We start from the raw sequence: 6,000 nt of genomic DNA, 5'->3' as shown, positions 1-6,000 counted from the left end.
TTATCGCTACCGTAAGCAACGCTGGTATTGAGGGTTGAAGTGGAGCTAAATTTGGTTCAACGCTCACTTTTCTGAGGCTAACGCAGCCATTCATACAACTCGTAATACCAGCATTGCCTTAAGGGTGCGCTGGAAAAAAAAGGCTAGTTAGCATCGCAGGTCTTTACCGACAAAACTCCAAAGCTAGGCGTTTGTGTTTCATGTGAGGATGGTAATGTGCTATTTCTGGCGTAGGAATCTCATCCCTGTTATCTGGTATTTGATTGCATTCAATAAGTGTAGGTAAAGGCAACTGTATACCATCTGTAATAGAAGCTATTATGAAATCACTAGCTCTTCTTCCTTTTGTTTCAAACTGACCTGCACATGTACCAAGGGTGTAAGATGAAGGATTACCATTTACGTTGAATATGTTGAAGAATTCAGTTCTAGCCAGTGATCGATTGCTTTGATCATCCAGAATTGCATACATTCTTACGGATTTATCAGGCTCTCCCTTAGGATACACTTTGACAAGACATATTTTAGAGCAGGACCTTCCACTAAGTCCTTCACCGCATATTTCAGTACATTTAGAAGCAACAGATGTTTTGTTTGTTGTCTCTTCTCTTTCTCCCCGCCATGCTTTTCAGCAGGGGCAATACTTTCAAGTGGAAGGGAACTTGAAGACTCTGGGTGGAGAGCAAACACATGTCTGTCACTATTGCATTCTGAACATCTAATATTGGCTTTACAGTTTCTAGAAAGATGATCTGTTGAAGCACAGCACCTGAAGCATAGTCCATAATTTTAAGAAGCTCTATGCGTTCTTGCAAAGGTTTTTCTCTAAAGCTACACATTTCTTAAGTGGGTGAGGCTTCTTGTGCAATGGGCATTCTTGAATTAAATTCTTTAATTTCTCACTTTGCATTCCCTGACTGGAAGGTGCAACATCTGTCTTTTGGACAAACACTGATTTCTTTGAGTTCTTGAATCTTGAAGTTTCTTTCTCATGTTCTGGAGAAGTCACCGCCACTGATTTAATTGGTTAAAGAGAAACTTGGATCATTTCTTGTCTTTGCTATGTCTTGGATGAACTTACTGAAAAAGGAAAAGGGAGGGAATGATACATTATTCTCTTGCTTGTATCTTGATCCTTGTGTTGCCCATTTATCTTGAAGAGCATGAGGTAACTTCGCCACAATTGGATTCACACCTTGTGCAGTATCAAGATAACTCAGTCCTGATAGACATGGATCTGCTTTAGCTGCTTCTAGTTCCAGCAGAAGATCACTTAACTCTTGTAGCTTGCGATTGTCCCTAACTGTGACTTTTGGAAATTTTTGTATTTTCTTTAAAAGGGCATTTTCAATTACTTCTGGACTACCATAGTCTGATCCAAACGTTCCCAAACCATTTTTAAACCTGCAACTGGGTTGTCTACATGGACAGCTCTGAGCCTCTTACACGTTCTGCAGATTCAGCACCTAACCACTTTACCAGCAGATCAAGCTCTTTCTAGCAGATATACCTAAATCTTCAACAGCAGTCTTGAATGTAGACTTCCAAGACCTGTAGTTCTCTGGCAGATCATCAAATTTTGTAAGACTTGTATTAGTAAGCTCACGTCGAATCATATACCTTGCAAACTCAGACATCTCTAACCTTTCAGTCTTTGTTACTGGAGGTGCCTGAAGATCACTTGGGTAATAGGATTGAATGCTGAGGGATAGTATGGGTTCGCTGATACATTTAATCCAGCTGAAGCCTTTCTTTCACTGATCTTAATGGAGGTGACTGTGATGGCCCCATACTTGTTTGTTTACAAGAGGTTGTGTGATTTGTGCATTGACACCTGAGCTGCTTATCCGCTGAATTGCATCTGTTCTGGCTGGAGCAATTGGATCGCTATTGAGATGTATATAATTTGTGGTAGGGTGCACATCATTCCAACCTCTGTCTTTATGAGCATTGCCTCCTTCTTCCTCTCAAAGGAGTTGTAGTGTTTTCCACTCTGGTTAAGAACATAATCACATGTTCTCTTCTCTGGGTAGTCTGATCCCACCAGACTGATAGAATATTCTAGGAGCTCTTCTGTATTGGCTGCCTCAAGTACCTTTAATCTTGCCATGGCGACAGCTACTTCTTTTTCATTTTGCAGTATTTCTAAATCTGTTTCTTTTTTCGCTGCTTCTAATTCTTTTTCCTTCTCCCATTTTGCTGCTTCTAATTCTTTTTCCTTCTCCCATTTTGCTGCTTCTAATTCTTTTTCCTTCTCCTGTTTTGCTGCCTCCATTTTCAGTGTTGCTTCTTTTTTGCTAAAAGAGGCGTGCACCATTGCAGCTTCTGCTTCTGCTTTGATAATGGCGGAGCTTATAGATGAAGAGGAAGTACTTCTAGATTTAGCAGAGCGAATTGTTGAAGCAGCACGCAGTGATCTGGATTCTAGCAAGTCTGCAATCCTGCTTTCAACTGTTGCTAATGTGCTTTGCACTAGTTTCTTGCGCTGTAGATTAGATTCATTAAACTGGGTTTGAATTTGCACAGTTTCCTCAACATTAGTTTTTGATAGCAGATTAAAATATTTGCGTGACAACCTTTCATAATTTTCATAACAAGCATTAAGTCTGTCAGCAATCTTGTTTAACTGTTCTTTGTCATAAATTTCATTTGCTAAAGACAAACATTTTCTAACCTTCTCCCACATTTCATCCAATGCATCCACTAATTCATCTTTCTCAGCTTGATAACTTTGTATGACTTTCTCAGTGGGTTTTATTGTACGCTGTGGTCTAATGTTCTGCTCTTTCTCCTGTGACAGTGTAGCTTGTATTGCAAGTTCCTTTTCAGACATTTTAAGTAACTAGATTAGAGCTATTTTAACTGCAGTCATAAATTTCTCTGAGGAAACTGACAGTTTATACAAAAGTTCAGTGTACACTTCTCAGCTGCAGATTATCTTGTGTGAGACAGTGCAGATGCTTAATGGAATCTTCCTTGTTAAATGCAGAAACATTTACTGAGCTGTGTGCAGCAAGCAATGCAGCTTCTCATTTATATAAAGTCCTTAGTTACACACTGAGCTGTGTTCAGTTTAACAAACATGAGTCTTTCTATTGAAGATTAATAACTCTGAAGGTATTCTTTTTACTATTCTGTTTTCATCTACTGTTTGCAAGATGACTGCCTTCTGATGAAAGTTTAGACATGCAATCTACTTACAGTTAGCAGAATCCAGCAGTAGCTTAACTCAGACAAATTCCACAGCAGAGATTTATGAATCCTTCAAGCTTTATTGTTGCAAAACAAGAATTCTGAGGTTCCAGAAGTGGTAATTGCCAGGTAAAAAGAATTTGCCTCTACAAAGCTATTAGCAGAAAGTTCTAGCAAACTTTACACATTGAAAGTGAAACTAATTTACACACACAAGTGAAACAAAAATGGAGGCAGGAAGTGACCTCAAAAAGGTCAGAGGTAGAACAGAGAATATACATTAAATTGAATACAATAATAAAACATAACACTAGAGGGAGCACAAGAACTAAAATAGCACTTAAGATGTACATATGAATATATGGACAGAACAGGTCCCTAAATCAGGAGGTATTCTGTGAGATCACCCGCAGGGGGGTGTCTAGAGAAAGATCTGATGGCTTCCCATCTCAATGCCAAGTTACCAAGATACGGATCGAGATCGAGAGATCCTCAGGTGGAGTTGGTGGATGTCTTGTGGCACTTCAAGCTAGTGTATCTTTTTCCTCCAATTGTTCTGTTATGTTGAGTGGTAGCTCGAATCAAACAGGAGGGAATTTCAACAATTCTTTTGTGGCCCTGTGTGGCCTCGCAGGACTTTGTATGCAGATTTAGTGAGAAGAATGTTGTCTGCCCTCCGGATCTTCTAGCTCAAGGTCCGTCCTTTTATAAAAATCTAGATTCTCTAAGGCTGACTGCATGGTGATTGAATAGCTAGTTTCTTTCATGTAATAGGCAAGAGTCCATGAGCTAGTGATGTATGAGATATACAATCCTACCAGAATGGGCAAAGTTTCCCAAACCTCAAAATGCCTATAATACACCCCTCACCACACCCACAATTCAGTTTTACAAACTTTTCCTCCTATGGAGGTGGTGAAGTAAGTTTGTGCTTGATTTTTTATGATTTCTTCTGTGATAAGCACTTCTAAGCATTCTGAAGCCCAATTCCTCTCAGAGTACAGTGTTTGTGAGAGGGATGTGAAGAGATAATTGTCTATTTGATTTTATGGTTTTCCTTGCGGGAAATCTTTTCAAGGGTTCTCTTTATCAGTCGTAGGGATTCATCTCCTACCTCCCTTTTCAGAACGACGATATACTCTTATATACCATTACCTCTGCTGATAGCTTTCAGTACTGGTTTGGGCTATCTGCTATATGTGGATGGGGTGTCTTTCGGTAAGTATGTATCATTATTTTCAAGACACTCTCAGCTATGGGTTTGGCGCTTTTATGTATTAATATAAAAGTTGTAAATATATGTATTTTTACTTATATTTGCCATGAGTCAGGTCTATGTGTATTTCCCTTTGCAGTCAGCAGTTTCGTTATGGGAATCATGTTTTAGGAAGTTTGTCTTTACCTGGGGTATAGTCTCTTTTTTCAATTTAACTTGTTTTTTCTTTGGAATAACTGTGGGTAAATTAGGTTCGCAAAATGCTGTTATTTATTGCGTCATTCTTGGAGCAAGAATTTTTTTGGGCGCGAATGTGCATCTGTCTTGATGCAAGTTCGTCATTTTCCTGCGTCTTAGTTGACGTTAGGTTTGATTGGGCACAAAATTGTTGTTTGTTATGACACAAGTTGCGTAATTTCCGGATGTTTGTTGGCGCCAAAAAAATTCTCAACTTCCTTTTGCGTCGTGCGTCATACCAAAAAATTTAGTTTTTATTTTACCTCACTTCCTATATGCTCCTTGCCTTCTTTATGCTCAGCAGGGCTATGCTATATTGCTTTTTTTGCCAATTTTAAGCATTTTTCCCCATTCCTGAAACTGCTGTATGTGGAAATAAGATATTTCTGTTTAATGTTATTTTTTCTTTTTTACATTTTACAAGATGTCTCAATCTGATCCTGTCTCAGAAGCTGATGTAGGAACCATGCTGCCTGAACACAGTTCTACCAAAGCTAAGTGTATCTGTTGTAAACTAGTAGAGATTATATCTCCAGCTGTAGTATGTAACAGTTGTCATGATAAGCTTTTGCATGCAGAAAAGGTTTCTATTAGTGCTAGTACAGTATCTGTTGTTCCTTCAACATCTAAAGTACATGATATCCCTGTTGATATGAAAATTATATTGCTGAGGCTGTACAGAAGGCTATGGCTGCTGTACCACCTTCAAAAAATGTAAAAGGTCTTTTAAAACTTCTCATAATACTGATGAAATTTGTAATAACCGGCAACATACTGATATATCTCCTCTGATGAGGATCTCTCTGACTCAGAAGATCCTACCTCAGACATTGATACTGATAAATCATCTTATCTTTTTAAGATTGAGTATATTCGTTCTTTGTTAAAAGAAGTGTTAATAACTTTGGATATTGAGGAGTCTGGTCCTCTTGATAATAAATCCAGTAAATGTTTAAATTCTGTCTATAAACCTCCTGTGACTACTCCTGAGGTTTTTTTCTGTTCCTGATGCTATTTCTGATGTGATTGCTATGGAATGGTCTAAGCCTGGTACTTCTTTTGTTCCTTCTTCAAGGTTTAAAAAGTTGTATCCTTTGCATTTGGCTAAATTAGAGTTTTGGGAAAAAGTCCCTAAGGTTGATGGGGCTATTTCTACTCTTGCTAAACGTACTACTATTCCTATGGAAGATAGTACCTCTTTTAAGGATCCTTTAGATAGGAAGATTGGATCTTATCTAAGGAAAGCTTATTTGCATTCTGGCTATATGCTCAGACCTGCCATTTCTATGGCTGATGTTGCGGCTGCATCAACTTTTTGGTTTGATAGCTTAGCACAACGGGAAAAAGACTCTGAT

The sequence above is a fragment of the Bombina bombina genome, chromosome 3, assembly GCF_027579735.1.
Source record: "Bombina bombina isolate aBomBom1 chromosome 3, aBomBom1.pri, whole genome shotgun sequence".
Lineage (NCBI taxonomy): Eukaryota > Metazoa > Chordata > Amphibia > Anura > Bombinatoridae > Bombina > Bombina bombina.
Note: the sequence above shows the minus strand (reverse complement) of the source record.